At 36.6% G+C, this 21,838-nt stretch overlaps 1 protein-coding gene and 1 non-coding gene across 13 annotated transcripts in view; one reads left to right on the forward strand and one right to left on the reverse strand.

The window, feature by feature from the left end:
• PAM (peptidylglycine alpha-amidating monooxygenase) overlaps positions 1-21,838 on the forward strand; it is a 283,495-nt gene that overhangs the window by 75,709 nt on the left and 185,948 nt on the right. The gene's annotated exons all lie outside the window — the stretch shown is intronic.
• Positions 13,431-13,532, reverse strand: LOC118017215. The gene has a single exon (XR_004681079.1). It is a non-coding gene; the product is annotated as a U6 spliceosomal RNA (small nuclear RNA).

Genomic DNA, 21,838 nt, shown 5'->3' on the forward strand with positions numbered 1-21,838 from the left:
CTCATTGCTTATGGTTCCTTTAGAAACCCACTTTGGTAAAGGGCAGGAGTGACTTTTGGGACTTGGACAAGAATTTGAAGATTAGATTCACAGAGCTAATCACTTCGCATTTGGAGAGAAAAATACGATGAGTTTTGGAAGGGAACCAACAGAAAAGAAGGAAAATAATTATGAATGTTCAGAAATTTATCATCTTCTGTTACCAGAAACTTTTAAAGATAAAACCTTGAATTAGTTTCTCATTTTGTTTTAATACATAATCATCTCTATTCAAGCTTAGACTTTTTCAAGGCAAGGAGTACGGATGGGAAGGAAGAAGAGGGTTTTAATTTTAGTTACTTGAAATGCATTTTAGTTTATCTAGCAAACATTTATCCCAAGGAGCCTACCTTCTCAGAAGGAGAAGGATGGGGATAATTTTGACACAACAGAGCAGATTAGGATAAGTACCATAAACAAAGTGCTATGGAAATTCAAAGAGGGGAACTCCCAAATTGAAAGGTGCCTCAGAGCACCTGAGCACACACCCATTCGCCCAAGTTCTCTTTCTCTAACTTAACATTGTCTTCTTTCCCAACCTGCTTCTTCTTTCTGTGTTGGTATTTTCTGTATGATATAGATTTGTTAATACCCATCTTACCGTGAGTATATTTCTAGTGTGGATCTCCAGAGAACTTTGGCAGATGTCATTTGGCTAATAGCAACCAACATTGACTGAGGACGTCCTGTGTGCCAGTTTTCTATGTACATTCTTAGTTCATTCTCACAGCAACCCTTTGAGGAAAGTACTATTATTATTACTTTATTTTGCAAATGAGGAATCCAATAACCCAGCTATTCCAGGAGAGGGACTGGGAATACTCTGGGCAGACAGGCTCCAGGTTACTGTTCCCTAGAGCCACTTAAACCCACCTGGCTCCTAGAACAAGAGGTCTTGAGTGTGAAGAGTGTATGTCCCCTCCAACCTCACCCTCTCCAGATTAAACCCAAGCAAGGGGCAGGAGAGGAGACTGAGAAGATTGTGTCACAATGAGAAATAAAACTAAAGAGAGGGAAGAGGGGCCGAGAAGGGCATTTGCAGTCGGGAGAGGCTGGGCAGGGAGCAGACTGCTCTGGACATGCACCCAGGCTGCCATGTAGCCGCCTTGGCCGGCTCCCACGCTTGCCCACCAGCTTCCTCCTCATCCCAGTGTGGGCCCCTCCACCTATGTCCCGTACAGAGGCTGGCAGACAACGGAGAGACCAGCTGAGGAAAAGTGCTCCTTAGTGGAAGCAAAGCTACATTTCATTAATTATTTTTTTTCCAGTTAAAAGGGATTTCTGAACACCTGGACTCAGTGTTGAATGGGATGTGGAAAAGTGAGTCTCTTACTTCAAATATGACAGAAAGTGTACTGGCCAGAGAGAATGTGAGTTCCCTTGTCATAGTCCCAGGATTTACACTAACTTTCTCTTGTTCTTTGTTTTCTTGTGGGTAATATGAGGGAGTTGGACCAACAGTTCTATTTATTTATTCATGAGAGATAGAGAGAGAGGCAGAGGCAGAGGGAGAAGCAGGCTCCCCGCTCTGCGGGGAGCCCGATGCGGGACTCGATCCCAGGACCCTGGGATCATGACCTGAGCCGAAGGCAGACGCTCAACCGACTGAGCCACCCAGGCGTCCCTGGACCAACAGTTCTAGAATCCTCACTAACTCTAAGAAAAGTCTGTGATGATAAGTCTAGCTGAGCAGACATGAAGAGTGTCCATAAAAAGTTAAATACAGGGAAAACTTAAATATGGGGAAAGAAATACTAATATAGGCTGCCCATGGTGGTGTGGGGATTGGTTAGAGTAGAAGTTACCTACTGATGTGGTGTATATATCATTAAAATTCATTGACTTTATATATTTAAGATGTGCATTTCATTCAAACACACAGCAAAGAAAAAAGACTTAAGTGACATTTTTTTTTTTTTAAAGTACCTCAAATCAGTATAGAGATTCCATATAACACACTCTGCAAGTATGGTCTAAAGGTTTTAGAGAGGTGCTGTATCAGGAAGGTGGAGGATGAGAATGTGATAAATAGATTTAAGGTAGCCCAATAATAGACCCTGCCTTTTTGTATATGATAAAATATTATTTTGCTTCCCTTAATTATTTTCATTTCATTTAAGATTTTTTTCAAAGACTTTTCAGACATGAAAGTCCTTTTTTTTTTTTTTTAAAGATTTTATTTGTTTATTTGACAGAGAGAGACACAGCGAGAGAGGGAACACAAGCAGGGGGAGTGGGAGAGGGAGAAGCAGGCTTCTCGCTGAGCAGGGAGCCTGATGTGGGGCTCCATCCCAGGACCCTGAGATCAAGACCTGAGCCAAAGGCAGATGCTTAACAACTGAGCCACCCACGCGCCCCTATCTTAAGATCTTTTAAAATTATTTTTAAGTAATCTCTATATCCAACGTAGGCCTCAGACTCACAACCCTGAGATCAAGAGTCAAATGCTGCACTGACTGAGCCAGTCTGGTGCCCCAACCATTTTTATTTCTTAAGATAGTTTTGAAACTATTGGATTTTTTTTCTTTTTCTTTGTCTTTTTTAAGTTACATCACATTTTTCTTTATTCTTGCTTTAAAAATTTCCCTCCTTAGGGCTTTTTTTTTTTTTAATCTGGCAGTTACTGTGCGAGGCTTACACGTCTAGACAGTTCCTGGCACATAGTTAACACCCCATAAATATTAGTTACACAAAACTGTTGAGTTTATATTGCTATATATTTGTGCTTTAGTATCCTACGTGATTTTGTGTTTAACCAATTAAACCTTCACCTACATTTTTCACCCTTTCTCTATAGAGATGATGGGATAGTATACTTTGGACTATTCCTTTAAAATCTTCCTTTGTTCTTGTGCTTGCTTCGGCAGCACATATACTAAAATTTTCCTTTGTCCTTATTTAAAATTTTTATCAAATTTTTTTTAATCTTTGGTTAAGATCTTAAATTATTATTTCACTGTCTCCTTTCACCTAACTTACCCATACGTGTAAACAGCAAATTGAGTGACATTGATTGAAATTTTTGTTGTTATGTCCAGTCTAAAAGTTAAAAACATGGCTGGTGATACATGATCTGCTGTTAGATGACACAGGGATTAAAAGATAGTATGATTAAAAATGCATTATACTCAAATGTCTTGCATTTAAGCAAGATGGGAAGATTGAAGGAGGAGGAGTGCATGAAAGAAGTTGGAATAATGCTTAGCTTAGAAGATGAAGTATTAAGCATGGAAAGAAGCATAAGACAAGGGAAGGCAGCAGTTCCTGCCCTGCTCCTGAGGCTCCTTACTCTCTACACTATCCCAATGCCATTATCCAAGTTAGCCAACCTAGATTTTTGCTGGTTGGAATTCTTTCTGATTTACTGTTGGTTATTTTTGGTCTTTTTTTTTTTTTTTTCTCCTTGATCCCCTAAGCATTTAAAGTCCATGCCAGTGTTACTTGTTTCCAAAATCCAAAAGGCAAAACTGACCCTAGAAAGTGCTCTGGCTCCCAGGAGATTCTAACTCCACACTGCCCATGAGGTTTAATTTGAGCTCATTTCAATATCTGAAGATGCCCAGTCAAAGAGTTTTGATAGAGCAAGAATAGATTATGGGCAGTGGTAGTGTCTAAAGTCTTAGGGGATGAGAGGGGTAGGATTAGAAAACTTTATGAAGAGAATAAATATGTTTCTAAGGGACTCTGTAAAAATTTCAAATGCTCCATTCTTTGTAATGTAGTTCATTGGGAGGCCAGATTAGATTCTAAGCCCCAAGGTGAATGAATCCCTGAGTGGACATTAACACCAGGGTCTCTCTGCAGGGTAGAGAAGCCCAGAATCACTTACAATTTTTTAGGCTCATCGATTTAAATCTGAATGCCAAAACCAGGTTACAAAAGCTGGTGTATTATAAATATTTACATTTAATTTGTTAAACTTCTCTTAACACAATCACAAAATACAGTGATTGTATGTATAATATAATTTGAGGATAATGTTAGAAGTTTGAACTTAAGGTTGTTCAATTAGCCAAATTGATGTTTTCCCACTGCCATCCTTGTGAACTTTCTGACTAATGAATATTTAAACTTTTCCAAATGGATGTGATAGAGAATGTTTCCACAGAATTGTACAATATTGAGAACAAAAAAAAAATTCTCAAAAGTTATCTCTTTGAAATAGAAAATTTTGATGGATACGAGAAGAATGAATGAAGAGTATAGAATTACAGAGAATATAGAGAAAATATAAAGAAAAAGCATTAGCTACTTTAGAATTAGATCTCTCACATTTATCTTATCAAAGCAGAAAATTTTAGGAATATGGGAAGTTGTTACAGATCAGAATAAAATCACAGTGTTTATTTAATAGCAACATTGTGTTGAAACAGTCATAAATTGCTACAAAATCTTACCTTACTTTAGGGAAGAGAGTTACAGGAGAAAATGAAAAAATATTTTTAAAAATGTAAGTAGTGGGGCTCATGGGGGGCTCAGTCTGTTGGCCATCTGACTTTTGGTTTTGGCTCAGGTCATGATGTCAGAGTTGTGAGATTGAGCCCTGCCATCAAGCTCTGTGCTAGGTGTGGAGCCTGCTTAAGATTCTCTCTCTTTCGGGGCACCTGGGTGGCTCAGATGGTTAAGCGTCTGCCTTCGGCTCAGGTCATGATTCCAGGGTCCTGGGATCGAGCCCCACATTGGGCTACTGGCTCAGCGAGGAGCCTGCTTCTCCCTCTCCCTCTGCCTCTCTCCCTGCTCATGCTTTCTCTCTCTCTCTGTATCTCTGTGTCTCAAATGAATAAATAAAATCTTAAAAAAAAAAAAATTCTCTCTCTGTCTCTCTCTAAGAAAAAAAATGTAAGTAGGAATTAATGGTATATTATTCCCCTAATTCTAAAATCAAAGCCTAAAATAATTTTTTTCTCCTTAGAATGTTTCATTTTAAGTATGGAACTATCATGTAGAACTTAAATGTGGGAAATAATTAGACAGGGAAGGCTTCAACAACTGGTTGAGTAATTCTTTCTTGCATCTGTGACTTGATTCCTGGAAGGAGCATTGGAACAGATGTCAAACTACAATCGGGGTGAACAATTAAAACCAAGTAGTCTTAGAGCATCCTTGACTAGGAATTAAAGAGTTATGGATCCTTTCTTTTCCTTTGGGCATTTTTTTTCTAAGAGTGCCCATGAAGAAAGAAACTGAAATGAACCAGAATCAAGCTTTAAAATCCAGTGGTCCTGAGTTTTAGTTTACTATAAATCTTTACATTCCATGCTTATAGGTTAACTTTTAATAGACCTATTCTCATGTATACTTTATAACAGAGTCTGAACATGGGATAATCCAGTCACAGTAAGGGAAGTAACTATATATCCAGCAGACTCTGACCATGAAAAAGATAACAGTTCTTCCCCTTCTCTATTTAGTAGAAAAATACTTAAACTTTCATTACTTTATCTTTTCTTTGTGTGTTCCTAGTTTATTAGGCATTAATTTATCTTATTGTGGTTGGGAGCATTGGAAATGGAAACATTTAAGATGACATCACAAAACTAGCAGATGGCTTAGGAAAGCAGCATTGAAGATGTTACTTGATCCTTAATTCAAGAGCATACTTGATGCTGCATCTGGAAGAAGAGCTATGCCAAGAAAAATGATGTTGAGTTAAAGACTATGTTATTCATAAATATTTAGGAAAATAAGAGAAGTGTTCATGAGCATAGCTTGTGAAACCAAATAGATATGCCATGGGAGAAGGGTTCTGCAAACATTTCCGAATATATAGTATTTATTCTTATAACATTTTAATAAACCTATGAAGAATAGAATTTTATAATGAATCCAGGCTAAACTTTATAGCTGTAGTCCTTTATCTTATTCATTCTCTGTACAAATGGAAGTTGTCATTTGTTATAGTCACTAGGATGAATAGTCACTGTGTATTTAAACTCCCTCACACCAAATAGAGAATCCTCCAAGTTTTAGTCTTTAAATATTTTCCCAACTTATGATATTAAAAAGCTGAGTGTAATTAATTGGTACCATATATAACTGTTGATAGCTGGCATCTGGTTACTTTTCCTGTTATTAAGTTTACTGTTTTGCTGTGACCATTGCATTGGTGAATTTGTTATGCTTCCTGCTTAATACATGCTAAATGTTTTGTTTCTTTTAGGCAAGGAAAGGGAAGCTTCAGAACTGTTAAATACAGGTGACAGTGTTTCCTAATTAGTTTTATGGGAGTAGAACTAAATTACTTAAAAATTTATGAGCTCTTTTGACCTCTGTTCTTGTATTAAGAAATGCAAACTTTATAGAATAAGGGCTTTTTGTAAATGAACACTTTTGTGTTCTAGTCCATGTAGTTAGCATATTTTTGCTGATCTATAAACCTGTGTCTAGATGGCAAGTTAGACTTCGGGAGACCGTGTCAGATGCTGAAGTGGTCAGGAATAGGAAATTATCCACTACTGATACAGGTACCTATTTGACAAAAGACCTCTGTGGGCTTCCTAAGACCCAAGAAACTCAACAGCTGGAAAGGAAATGCCTTTTCTACTTGAGCAGTGATGCTCTTTGGGAGCCCTCCAGCTCCTGACTTGTAACATGTTAGACTCTTGTGCAAGTTAATAGAAAATGTAAGAATCTAATTTAAGCCATCCTCAAATATATGAATTAAATGACTAATAGTTTTATTTTAAACATCAAACATTTCCTTAAAGGACTTCTGAGAAGAAACCTTGGATAATGGATCTCCCTAGACACAAGTGGTTTTTAGATTCCATAATACTGTTATCTTTTGTTCAACATTGCAAAATTTAGATCTAAGTCTTGGGTAAGAAATTAAATATTAACTAAATCAAATATATTCTTAATAGCTTAAGAGAACAGAATCTGAAGAGAATCAATGACATGTTTAATAGGAACCTGGCCATTTACTGTTTGCCTTTGTAGAAGATCAAATATCTAATGCGAGATTTTAACAGTAGCGTGATATGCTGGAAAGACCATCTAATGTGGTGCCAGGAGACCATTTACTATAGCCCAAAATTCAAGCTCCAAGAGTACAGGCTGTGTGAACTTGGCCAAGTCTTGGAACCTCTTTGAATCTCAATTTCACCACAGGTAATAAGGGTAAATATGAGAATAATACTACCTTCTAGGGTTAGAGTATTATGAGATGTAAATGAGATTATGAAAATGATTTATGCATAGTAAAGCCTGGGTTTGAATTCTGACTTTAGCACTTTCTGGCATTGTAGTTTTGGATAAATTACTTAACCCAATAAAGCCGTGTTTTTCACCATTTTAAAATAAAGATAAGAATCCAATATTTGCAAACTGTTACAAAGTAAGAACTTCCAAAAATGTTAGTTGCTGTTATAACTTACTATTTTTACTAAACTCTACAAATATGTTGTCATCTGGAGATTTAAAGTAATGTAATAAAATTATACTTTCTTTAAAGTTATTTAAGCCTATTCTAAGAGGTCCTTATTTTTACTTGAAGATATTTTACTGCCCACACTTTCTTGTAGATTAGAAAAACTTTTAGCTTAGTATTTATATAGAATGAGAAGCTTTCTTCCTAAAGAGATATGTCCCCTCTGTATGTAATTTTTTAGCTTTCTGATACAAGGGACTTGAGGAATGGAGGTCCAGGATTCTTCCATTGTTTATAGTGTGCCATAATTAATTACAATTTAAATAATTTTGTGGGTGTATTTGGCATAAAATAAGGGAAGCTTGTTTGACTCTATAGATAGAGGGTCATTGTTTAAAAAATTTTGTGATTAGAAAACATTTGAAACCCCTGTGAGCTGCTGGTGCGCTTGGTAGAGAACATATTTGAGACACACCAGCGATTGCCTACCTCTTACAATCCATTTAGAGAGTCAATCTCAAACCTTTCCTTGGGTAATGGGATTAGCCCTGTGTTGGGACTGCAATCCTTCAAGATACTAATTTGCTTCTAAATGTTCTAGCTAGTAATCCTATGTTCTTTAACTGGTCTTACAATGTAACTGACACTCTTGGAATGGAAAATGCAGACCCTAGACCTCTTTCTGTCTATTGGATTAGGAAATTCAGAGGCTTTAACAGAAAGCACTCTGTTCTGAGAAAGTTAACATTAGTTGCGCCTCATCTTTGTTCTTCAATGATAGTATCGTTGAAGGAATATGATGAATAAACTGAATTTAGGACACAGCGATACATAGATGCTTTTATAAGCCATTCCACCATACATGAAAAAATTTCCTTTTAATGTCCTTAATTTTTACTACTTCAAAAGAAAAGTATATTAAGAAATATTTTCAGTTTAAGCATATCGCCTGGTACTTAAAAACTTTCTGAGCCAGTTAGTTTTAGTGTAAAAGGAATAAAGGTCAAGAAGTGTTCTATTCGTCTCTTTCCTACCCTCTATCAACAAGCCATCTGTTACTTCCCTGGGAGGACAATACAGGTATATTGAGACATTATGATCCTTGGAAAATAAAACAAGATAAAATCTTAGTAAACTTGTTTTATAACACATTCCTGATCATATTCTAATGTTTTTATTCCCCTTTATTGTTAATTATATCCTAACATGAATAATGACTGAACATTGTAGACAAATATTATTACTTTTAGAAAATGCCTGTAAATTGAAATATCCCAAGTCTGTTTTGTGCGGCAAACTTTCTTTAATAGATAGGATTCCATTGGACTATAAAATATAAACTACAGTATCTTTTGAAGGTCACTGTGAGTTTAATATAAACACTACCCTGTACTACATTGAATAATTTAGATATTAGAAAGCAAGTATTATTGTAAAGCAAAACTTTACTTGATATTTGTTGTAATTTTTTTCCTTTGAAATTATGCTCAGCTTTTTCTAAGTTGTTCTATTCATTTCCCTTTCATCTTCGATGTACTGCACTGTCCATGACTTTATCTTGTCTTGATGGCGTCTGATCATAAGCTTGAATATCTATTGTGTCTGTGCTGTAAAAACTCCGGGGTACACCCTATGGAATACTGACTTGGACATCAGAGTCCTGATTTAGTACCTGCTCTCTGACTGCCTAGTGTAAGTTACTTAGCCATTCTGAGCCTCAGTTTTCCCATTTGTAAGGTGGGGCTGATAATATACATCCAGGGCAATGGTGAGGGTTACATGAGATTGAATGGTATCTAACAGTGTGTGGCATATAGAAGGTGTTTCCTAGTTCACTAAGTTTGGTTTCCTACGTCATTGCAGGCAGAAATGGAAATGCAGATGGCTGGGTTTCGGTTTGGGTTTGGACAGCTCTATGAATACATGCTGACTGCAACTGAGGCCTTGATATTTATCATTGGTTATTTATTTGTTTGCTTTTTTATTAAAAAAAGAAGAAGAAGAATGAAGCTGTGTAATCTCCAAGGTAGTGTAATATGGCTCTCAGCTGAAAATATATATGACATAATCAACTACACTTGCAGATGAGAAGTTCCTACCTCACTGGGTTATTTTCAAGACTCAAAGATATATAACAATTCAAAGAGCTTAGCGCATGCTAAGTACTCAGTAGTAATTAGCTATTACTAATAACGATGTGACTCTTATGATAGAGGCTGGGTACTCTGAATTTTGGCTGGAAGTCATATGTATAAAACATTTTCTGGGTACTCCAATGTAGGCTACTCTTTATTTATTTCATTTTTTTTTTTAAAGATTTTATTTATTTGACAGAGAGAGCACAAGCAGAGAGAGAGAGAAGCAGGCTCCCTGCTGAGCAAGGAGCCCGATGTGGGACTCGATTCCAGGATCCTGGGATCATGACCCAGGCCGAAGGCAGCCGCTTAACCGACTGAGCCACCCAGGCGTCCCTATTTATTTCATTTTTTAAGGCTAAGCTTTTAGTGATTACAATTAATGATTAAAGTTGCTAAATTTTGAGAATATGTTTGAGAATATATTCATTTAGACAAACAATCCCTTTTGGATTTTTTACATGCAGTCTTTAAATAAAAGAGCCCCAAATTAGCAGTTAGGAGCTTTTTGTTTTTAGAAATAATTCTGAATATATCTTATATTTTATCCAAATGTATACAGATTGTCCATGTGTATATTACCTTTAGAAATCTCAGAATCTAGAAAGAATTTTCTTAGTTCTTCTTTCTGGGCCCTGGCCTTATATCATCTCAGTAGTGCACAGGTCTAATGACTTATATAGGGTTCTTTCAATCTGCTGGTAAATATTTGCCTGTAACCCAGGCTTATGTCCAGCTGGCATACACTCATCTTCTACTAATTAAAAATACTGTACATAGCAAATTAAGCATTTTTGCTTTGAAAAAAATGGAGGGCCAACAGGAGTCTCACAGTTTTATAGGAATAATACTCATCAGTTGGTAGACTTTTTTTTTTTTTTTAAGATTTTATTTATTTATTTGACAGAGAGGCAGGTAGAGAGGGAACACAAGCAGGGGGAGTGGGAGAGAGAGAAGCAGGCTTCCAGGCTGAGCAGGGAGCCCGATGCGGGACTCGATCCCAGGACCCTGGGATCATGACCTCAGCCGAAGGCAGACGCTTAGCAACTGAGCCACCCAGGTGCCCCAGTTGGTAGACTTCTGACTCTGCTCTTTTTGGTAATCTGAGTGTCAGGGTCACAAGGTAACTCAGAAGCCAACTCTCTCAATTTATAGTTCAGAATATGAAGTTCAGTGTAGTTAAGGTACCAGCCTAGGGATGGATAAGTTTCAACTTCCGTGTCAGCTCTGGTCAGTTGGGATTTTGGCTGTTTGGAGGCCAAAGATTTGACATTCTTCGTTTCGATCAAGGTCACACAGATAGTTTGTGGCAGAGCTTGGACTAGAATCTAGTTCTTTTGGTTTTTAATCTCATTTTCATTTCTCCTGGTCATTTTATTATAAAACTCATGGAAACCTTTATATTGAATACATTTTTATAACCTTGTAATCCATTATGTAGGCATAAAAAGTTAAGATTCTGACATTTTTATTATATGCAAAGGAAGTGAACATTATCTTGTTAAAAATACCATGCTTATTATTCAATTTTGAAAATGCAGACAAGATGTGTGAAAGAGAAATGTAGCTTCATATGCGCATCTTTTAAGTGTGACCCTTTGTTACTGCACTCTGTTTTACAAAAAGTATGCCATCAGCTTTTTTAAGGACACACTTCAACATGGATTAAATCTTTAGGGAATTAGCTTGAATTATTTTTGGGTAATTGCCAAAATATGCATATATCTGTATGTGTGTAGAAATATATTATTAATAGCTAAAAGTAATTGTGATGATATGAATAATATGACTATATTTCATACAGTTTTTAAGTCTGGTGGGTGTAGTTTGTGTTTTTCTCTGGGTAACATTGTTAGCACACAGTTAACTGGTAACTCTTTCCCCATTTAGTATTTAACCAGAAAAAATTTACTACTATGCTAATATGATACCATTCTTAAATTATGTTATGATGCTAAGTGAAATTCAGGCATTTTGTTATAACACTGTCATTTTTTATAGGAACTAATCTGTCTCTCTTCCTCTTTCTCTTTCTTCTTCTTCTTCTTTTTTTTTTTTAAGATTTTATTTATTTATTTCAGACAGAGAGAATGAGAGGGAGGAGGGTCAGAGGGAGAAGCAGACTCCCTGCGGAGCAGGGAGCCCGATGCGGGACTCGATCCCGGGACTCCAGGATCATGACCTGAGCCGAAGGCAGTCGCTTAACCAACTGAGCCACCCAGGCGCCCCCTCTTTCTTCTTCTTATACACACTTCTTCCAGTCATTCACTTTTCCTATGACATGCTCTGTGTTTTCATCTTACTGCCTTAGTCACCAGTGATTCTACATTCCCTTGAAACCCAGGCTTTAAAGACGGTCTCAGGGCTGTCCACTAGTTCTTTATAACCTGGAAAATTTATAGATATCCAGATTTAACCATGATTATAACTTAGGGAACTTTTCTCTGTCTTGATTATTGAGCCCTCCTTTATCTGGCAGTGTACTGATTATTTGGGGATAGACAGTAATTCCTCTTAACAAGAAGACTAACATATTACTGGAGCTAGTATGGTTTTAAGGCAGGCCTGACATTGACCCATGCCCATAGCTAGGGCAAGGCCAAGCTAGTCTAGTACAGTTTCAGGGGCTTGCACGTCCACTTCCTCCCAAATATTATCCTCCTTTTCTTTTATTCTTACATACTGCTCTTTATCCTGTAATTAGATATACAGTTTCTTTGCAAGAGGTTAGAGGGATAAGTTGTGGGGAACTCATTCACATGAAAATATATGAAACACACAGCTGCATACGTAATCAACTCTAGACCAACGGGGGCAGAGCTCAGTAACAAGAAGCACAAGCTTTTGAGTCAGACAGCCCTGGGATTAAGTCTTTTCTTTCTTCTGAGACATTCTGTCACTTCGAACAGGTTAAAGTTCGTCACTTCACTCAAACCGCTGTTTCCTCACAGTGTAAAATAAGGATGATAATGTTTCATTGACTGTATTATTAGAAAATGAATATATGAGAAGCTGAGGCTCCTACAGGCAAATTTTGCGGGGATCATATCTTTGCCAGGAGTCCTTCCTGTTGACTTCTCTTGGTTGGGGAAATGTAGAGGCCCTGTTGGTGCTTACAGCTCTGTTTTCCATTATTTAGAAACATTTTTTGCTTGTTTTTCTTTGATGATGTTATAAATGGATTCATCCTTGTTAAATTGAGTATTTCTTACTCGAGGATTTCTGCCCTCAAGCATCTCTCATGTAGAAACAATATGGACATACAAGAAACAGTTATAGTACAAAGCTTGTTATATAAAGGTCATCCGTGTTATAGGATGTTAGGGAAGGGAAAGAACACACCGTGGGGGTCAAACACCATATGAAGGATAACTCCACTTTTCTGTTTGATGTGGCCATTGAGATAAATGGCATAAAAGTATGTTTGATACCAGGACCCAATAAGGTTAGTCCTGTAAAAATCATAACTTTGGTCACATCTTTTTGCAAGATTTGGTTTCATAGAAGAAATTAGCATTTTTTTTAAAAGTACTTAATTCTTTTGCTATCAGAACTTGAAAGGTAGCTTGGTATCTTCACATTCCAGTGAGTGGAGCCTAGAATTAACAGGGTGAAGGGTACTGGCTTCCCCACACCTGTCCCCAAGGGCTCACATTTTCTGAGAACACATCCTACACGTTAAATTTGTGATTATCCAAGAAGCCATTAGAGAGTAATGGCTGAAATACAAACTTTATCATGTGTTCTTTAATTCTACATTGACTAAGTAAGTAAAAGGTTTTATGGATGTGTTGGAACTCTCCTGAGTTTAATGTCAATTAGTTTATTTTGTTTTGGATGATTTTTAAAAATCTCACTTTTGTTCCTCATTTTTTTTGTTGTTGTTCATTTTTGTATAATCTTTTCCCATTCTTTTTGGCCCCTTGCACAAGGGCCATGCTGCTCTTCTCTGTATCACTCCAATATTAGCGTATGTGCTGCTGAAGCGAGTATCCCTTCTTTTTGGAACATTTAGCTTGAACCTTAGTTCAGAAGAGTTTGTTATAATACTGTAATGGTCTACAGGTAGCTCAAACATGTATATGTGTGAAAGTTGCATATCTGTTAACAAATATTTACTGAGGTCTTGCTATGTGCCAGGCACTGTGCTAGGTATTTGGGGTATAACAGTGAAAGCATACAAAAATCTCTGCTCTCATAGAGCTTACAGTCAGAAATTAAACAAAGTAATAAGTAAAACAGGTCATATTGTAATGAGACTGAATACTTTGGAGTAGTAAAGGGTGATGGGTGATCCCAGGAACATGGGGAAGTTTGCAATTCTAAATATCAAGGTTAATGAAGACCTCACTGAGAAGGTGGCAATTGAGTGAGCACAGACCTGAACTGAGCAAGAGAGGAAACCACACGGATACATACGTGGTGTGAGAATATTCTAGGCAGAGGAAACAGCAAGTGGGAGCATGCCTGTGTAAAGAACAGCAAGAAGGCCAGTGTGCCTGGAGGACAGGGAGCAGGGGAAAGGGTGGAGGGAGGAGAGACCCATGAGGAAGGCTGGGGTGTGGAGAGTTTGCCTCTGTAGGGCCTGGCGTGCCAGGGTGATGACTCTCGCTTTTAATCTGACCCAAATGAGAGGGGTGTTAAGTAGCGAGATATGAGCTGCTTTACCAAAGGCTGACTTTGATTGCTGTGCATTGAGAACAGATTATAAGGTGGCAAGGGCAAAAGCAGGGAGCTGAGTTGGGAGACAATTACAATCACCCGGGCATGAGAACATGAGAAGATGGTATCTAACTACTTACTGTGCCTTCAGTGCTGCCTATATTGTATATAGAGACCAGTACAAAGGGACCATTTCTGTTATTTTTTTAGTCTCGGCATTTTCCCCCTTGTGGTTCCAATCTTACATGAAAGGGAACAAGAAATCAATGACATCCTTTACATTGTTTCAGTCAGTAGTGTCATAATATGAATCGTGTGTGTGTGTGTGTGTGTGTAGCATTTTTTATAGTTTCCAAAGCGTTCTTATTTATATTGCCTCATCTCGCTTTCACTGTTTAAAGGATGGCAGTCCCGAGGTTTATAGGACGTGGCTGGAGTCATGCAGCTCCTTCCTTCTCTTTTCAGGAGTGTGCACATTGGCTTCTGTGACTATGTATAAGCTAAGCATTAACCAATAACCATCTGTTCATGGCTATGAATCCCAAGATGGGATTTGGGTACACTTAAAGAAATTTACTCAGCTGCCGACTCATTAAAGAATATATCTATCATTGGTGGTGGCTGGGTTGTCGGGCAGAAAAACTTCCTTGTTATTGGAATTGAGGCTGTAAATTGTTCAGGGGAGATTCTTTATCAAACGAGCATGCATAATTTTCTCCTTTTAAGTTCACCATTTCTTTTTGCAAGATTCACATTTCTAAAGATGAAGTAGATAGAAGTGTACTGGAACTGGAAGACGCCCCCCCCCCCCCCCGGAACAGGGGGAATTATAATACCAAAAGATACTTAATTTTTGCTGATCAGTAATACTAGGTACAGTGTTGCCTTGTGTATGTCAAAATATTTCAGGTAAAGATGGTTTTCATATATGGAATTTAAATAACAAGGCCTGTGACATTTTACATATAACCTACCAGATACATTGAATACAATTAAAATATTCAAGTTAATGTCAAAGAAAATAACATAAATAACGTTTATCTGTGATTTAATTTAAATTTAAAATATATTTTAAGTGTTTCAGAGAAAGGATGAGGGAATTGTAGAATTTGTTCTATGTTACAGTAGGTTGAGAAAGCAGAGAGTGTATTTTGTGTGATATAACAGCTTTTGCCAGATTTGAATGAAAAAAATCTGAATGGGAAAATATACCTTTGTAGTCAAAGGGAATAATATATCACTTGAATTGTGTTCCTGAATTGCCATTTGTCTAGGAGATTGAATTTTTGAACATAACAGCAGTAAAATGCAAAAAAGGCAGATTAATATAGTGATGACTGAAAAAAAACTTAAGTGCTCAGGGTAGGAATTTGAACTTATGGTTCACACAATAGTATTTCATTTCTTTCTTGCAAATATGATTATTGAAAAGATTAATATTTTATGTTGAAAAAGCCACTTATTTGAATAAGCTCTCAATTATACTATTCCCCATTACGGATGTATTTTTTTTCACTTTTCACTTGAAATAGCAATATGTGTAAAATGCAGTTGATGTTCTGGCTTTCAATCTGACAAGCTCTTGCAGTACATGATAGGTAAAGCCTTTTCAGAATGTTCTTTTTGAACTTTTTGCTGGGTGATGGTTTCTGGATTAGCTTTCTGGATTAGCCTAGGGGTTGGTGCCATGGGTAACATCTGAGACGGTGGTTCATTATTCTCTAATCGTGTTTTCTGTGTGGACCACTCTTCACATCATTCTTCATCTCCCTTTTTACTTCTCTCTTCTTACTGATTTAATTCCTCTGTTCAACAATATTATCGAGTGCCTAGTACATGCCAGGCATTATTCTAGGGGCTGGAAATACAGCTCCTTGCTCTCTTGAAATGTACCATCTTGTGAAAAAGGTGAACAAGAAACAACTGAAATGAGTGAAACCATTTACTATGAATACACCCGAACAGCAAATAGTGAGAGAGCAGTGTATGACTGTGGTGGGGGGTGAAGACCACTCACTTCATGATGAAAGATGGAGCTGTTTCTTCCTTCTTGTGCCTTTTTCTCTTGATCCTGTCCCTGATGCCTAGTAGCCTGGCTGCACTCACAACTTTCATGTACCCAGAGTTGAAGCCAGTGCCACATTCTACCCCTTCCTTCACTCACGGATCTGCCAGATGCTGATGGACTGTCATTCCCTAATGTGCTTTTACTTTCTTACTTCCTATTAAGAATTCACTAATTATTACATATTTTAGAAGGCTTTCCCGATCCTTCCATCACCTCCTCGCTTCATCCTCTTAGTACCACACATGTTGTATTTGCTATTCTTATAGACCTTCTCACGTTGCCTTGTAAGGTTTGTCTTCCATCCGTGTATTATCACCCCTGACTGCCGCAGTGAAAGCCAGGACAGCATGACTTCTGTTTATCTTTGTTTTCCCAGAGGCTAATGCAGTGTCTGAAGAAAATAAGTTTCAATAACTTATGTTGTACTTTTTTACCCAAATTAATGAATTGTTTGATCTTACAGTACTTGCTCTTAGAATAATTTCAAGCCACAAATATACTTTTCTTCTAAGATGTAACTGATTAAATGAAAGCATAAAATGTAATATATTAGGGGATTAATTTAAGAAACTGAATGCATTCTTGTCAATTAAATAAATGTAAAAGGTACATTAATAACTAGTTGCCTCTGTTTCACTATTTATATTTTTCACAGCTGAAGAGAGAAGGGTTCTGAACCACATTTAGAATTAATTAGAAGAAACCTAAGAGGCATATAGAAAAACAACATAATTATATATGTGGTTTTATATATGCACTGGAAAGTGAAATTAGATAAGTCATTTGAAGAGCTGTATGATTCATTATAATGCAATCCATTATGTAGCTCACCTTAAATTATAACGTAACACCAAAAAAAATGCCATGGCCTAAAGAAATATTTTATGTGAGTGGTGTCATCATGCATTTACAGGAATGAGTATCCATTTTTGTAACTTTTCAAGGGAAAATATTTAAACATTTTAAAAACAAGATTACATTTAGAATATTTAGTCACACATGTTTTTATTTGTTTGCCCACTCCTAAAATGGAAAGAAATTGATTTTATCAAGTTCATTCTTAAGGTTTTAAAATTGTTTGCCATCCTTTCCAATAGTTAAAAAAATAAATAAATGAGTAAGTATCATCAGTTTACAGATTAGTGGTCATTGACTTTAAACATCACGACATTTTTGTATTTTGGTACAGCCTTTTTAAGTCTACATATGTTTTTACCATCTTTAGTCCTACCAGTTTTAAAGAATGGTTATTAAGTTCTTTGGACATGAATTACTGCTCCCCAAAGGGGAAGAATATAAACAACATAAATACTTAAGTTTTTTTTTTTTTTAAATAGCTACCTTTAAAGATACTTTTATGTTGTTCCTTCTAAAATATTAGTTAGTAGATAGTAAAGTGATAAATTCAGTTGAATATAATGGAGAGAAGGGAAGAAGAAATGTGACCATGATTTAATAGTTTCTTAACTTTTGTTTTCTTCCTGTGTGGCAGAGAAGCTTATGTAAACTCATTAAGTTTTAGTTGAATGATAATTCTTATTATTTATAAGAGAAATGTAGCATCATTGTAATTATACTTTCAAGGTGGATGTTTGCTTTTGTTTTAATTTATTGTGAGTTCAAAGGGAAGGGTTGCTTCATAATGCGTTTCTGTCCATGATCAGCAAATAAAAATAGGAAGAAAATAGTTGCAGCCTCTGCTTCATATACTAATCTGTTAGGATAACACATATGTCATGAATATTCTTAATTCCTGATTAAAAATCTTGATTAAGATGGAAGAGTTTCTGGTTTTTCACCTTTAAATATTCTTTAATGCAGAGAGCCGACAGTGATGGATGCACTAATATGTAATAAATACAGAATCAGAGGTCTGGAATGATCTTTGAAATATCACCTCCAACTCCCTGAATCTCAGAAGTAGTACACCAAAGTATTTGAACTCCTAAAGATCTTTAAAGAAAATTTTATTAGTTTTTTTATTGTGATATATATCATACATACAGATGCATGCATAAAGCTTAGACAGTTTGGGGAACAGCCATAAATTCCTATGGGACCACCACCCAGGTCAAGAAATAGAACATTACTCTTCCCCCAGAAGTCCTCTCTATATGAAGTTGCATTTACTTTCTATCAAAACCGGTTCTAGTTTTCAAAGTTTGTGTTCAAAGATTACACGTAGAAACACTGCTTCTCCCCCTCCCCCTCCAAAGTTTCAGAAATTCATTACTGGAAAGAGTTAAACTCCACAGACACCCTGTCTAGGCCAGAAGTATTTCTATTTCTGGTACTTTTGAAATGCATTTAGTGGCTGAAAATAAAAGTGTATCACATGCGTAAATTGGGCCAGGTGATGTGTTTGTGGAACTAGCTGTGGGGAGCCTCCTTCTGTCTGTCTTTAAAAATGCAGAGGCTTAAGATGATGAAACATTATTAGAGGTTTGGGTGGATGGGATTGAGAAGAGATTCTTGGGTTGACACCAATTAAATCCATCTTTCATGATGATATGACAAATCCAGTAGTACTACAACCAGTTGAAATAGCAGGGTAGAAGGTGGCTACCAGAATGCAATTTTCAATTAAGACATCAGACAAATGATTTCACAGTAATATAATCAAGTTTTTCAGAAGAAAAAAAAATGTGTACTGCCATTCTTGACTAGACACTACATCTTTAAATACACACCTCAATGCTCTGCCCATAAAAATGTTGCTTTTCTTCATTTTGATAGGTACAGCATTATGTCCAAACTTATTTCTTATGCCACTTTCTTATATTGGGGCCATTTGTTTGGTTTTGTTTTACTGTATTTTAGGTTATTAATCAGTGAGCAGATACTTTATTACCATTAAAAGGAATTATAAATATCATTGAAATGGTGCTGGTGTTGAAGGAGCAGATGGGTGCTGATTTTTCAGTTTTCGGTTTTTGTTTTTTAATATTTCCCCCTGGGATAGCTGTTGGCAAAGTAAAACAACCTGCAGTCAGATTACTGAAACAGAAAGAAAAAAGGAAGGAAAAGTAAATTAACCATATGTAGTCTACATAGGTTTTTTTCTAAAAAGAGAAAAAACCCCACACCTTTAAATATAGATGTTTGTTATAATTAACGAGTATAAAAAATACTTTTATCAGATTTAATATTACATCTATCCCAGTTCATTCTTTGTTTTCATTTCCCTTGCCCTCCTGTTTACTTCTCTGCTCTGCAGCAGATCGGCTTCGTACTCACTGTTGCCAGTGCAGAGCTGCCATCAGCCAGAGATGTGACAGTTCACAAAGAGAGATGTTTTGGCATTCCAGGACCTGGAGGGCATTAAATTTGGTGTGAGACAGAACAGGTCTTCTTTATTTTGACCTATAAAACATAGATGCTATTGTAAAAAATATCACTACACAAAATATCTTCAGCTAGTAACTCTGGACGATATCAGTCTTCAAGGTCCTCACTGTATTTTATTACTGTATTTTTTGCCTCCTCCTTTTTTTATTTTGGAAGGAAAACCAGAGGGATTCACTGTACTAATATATCAATTTTGAAGCAACTTGTCTGGCTTCAGAGGTATCTCTGAATGGAGTGTTCCAGCTTCTTGTTGGAGGATATTCTTTAACATGTTAAAGGATCACAGGTTTTATTATCACTAGCTGGGGTAAAGAGCAAGAACTAATCAATATTCTTTCCTAGGTCTGTCCCCGGGTGTCTTAAAACCCTATCTGTTTGTTTCCTGTTTCTCCTTTACTTCTTGTGCTGGAGAGATTTTCTAGTTAGTCTCTCACATCTCATATACAGTCCATTAGTATATCCCACTTTCTCTACCTTTAAAATACACTCAGAATCCAACCACGTGTTACCTCAACTGCTACCATGTTGGATTGAGCTACCGGGATTAGACAGAAAAAGATAAAACGATATAAAATCTTAAAATCTTATAAAAATAGTAACAATGTAGTGATTTATAATAATATAAATCTATAATGATTTCATAAATTAAATTAATGAAATAAATTTATAACTAAATTTATAATAATATATAATAAGAATATACTTTCCTTGCTTTATGTATTTGCTTCCCCATTCTCCCCCCGAGTCCAATCTCAATAAAGGAGCCAGAATGATTCGTTTGAAATGTAAGTCCAGTCTTGCCATTCTTCTCAGACTCTGCAGTGACTCTATTTGACCACAAGCCGTAGTCCTTATAGTGACCCACAGAGCTCTACTGATCCAATCGCCATTACCTGCCTGAGCTGCTCCACTGACTTGATTCAAGCACATTTGCCTCCTTGTGGCTGCTTACCTCTAGCTCTTTCTTCTATCTGGAGACATCCACAGGTAGCCACTGTGCTCATTCCCGACCACCTATGAGTCTTGGTCAAGTGTCACCTTTATAGTCTCACAATTTACCGCTCACCTTACCCCAACATCCTCACTCTCTATTATTCTGCTTTCCTTTTTCTTTTTCAATGATGATAATCACCTTCTAACACATAATATCATTAACTTATTATATGTTTATTGTCCATTTTCCTGCTAGAATGTAAGCTGCATGAGGGCTGGAATCTTCATTTTGTCAATGGTGTATTTTAAGCACTTAGAAATTATTTATTGAATAAATGGATAAATATTTGTAAGATAAATAATTGGTATAGCCCCTACTGGTTCTTTTCGCATTTCTTCATTCCAGAATCTCACAGCTTCCCTTATCTGTAATTAGACAAATAGGTGGCATCAGCATGAGTCTCTTAGATGCAACATCCCAAACCAAATATTTTAGAACCAAAATTTTAAAAGGAAAGCGAATTTCAAATATAAATATCTTTTGATTATTTTTAAGTGGCCATAACATCCTTATTTCTGTCTCTCTCAAAAACATCTATAAACGTCCTTTATCTCTTTTGGTTCCAAAAAGGAGTTACTATGGAAAAGGAGACATTTTCAGTATAGATTTAATATCTTTCTCATAGCCATGTGACTCTAAGGGTAATTCAGTTCTCCATTAACTTACAGATGGGAATGAGGGATGAGAATCTTGAAATAAATGCAGAACAGGATCAGATAAGAAAATTATAGTCTTCTTCTCTTGGTCCGTTTAGGCTGTTATAACAAAATACCATAGACTGGGTGCTTATAAACAACAGAAAGTTACTTCTCAAGAGTTCTACAGGCTGGGAAGTCCAACATCAAACAGATTTAGTGTCTGGTGAGAACCCGCTTCCTGATTCACAGATGACCATCTTCATATTGCTTCCTCACATGGAAGGGACAGAGGAGCTTTCCAGTGTCTCTCAGAAGGACACTGTGCCCTCATCATCTAGCACCGCTACCTAATCATCTCTCAAAGGTCCCACCTCCTAGTGTTATCACATTGGGGGTTAGGAGTTCAAACATAAGAATGTTGAGGAGGGACACAAACTTTCAGTCTAGAGCACCTCTCTATTCCCAGATTTAGAAATAAAGTTATATCAAGATTAAAAGAGGAAAGTTTTTAGGAGGACGTTTGGCATTAAAATCCACCAAAATATCAAAAATTCATTTCTGGCAATATTTAAAAAAAAAAAACCC

The sequence above is a fragment of the Mirounga leonina genome, unplaced genomic scaffold (assembly GCF_011800145.1).
Source record: "Mirounga leonina isolate KUSES-001 unplaced genomic scaffold, KU_Mleo_1.0 Mir_168, whole genome shotgun sequence".
NCBI lineage: Eukaryota > Metazoa > Chordata > Mammalia > Carnivora > Phocidae > Mirounga > Mirounga leonina.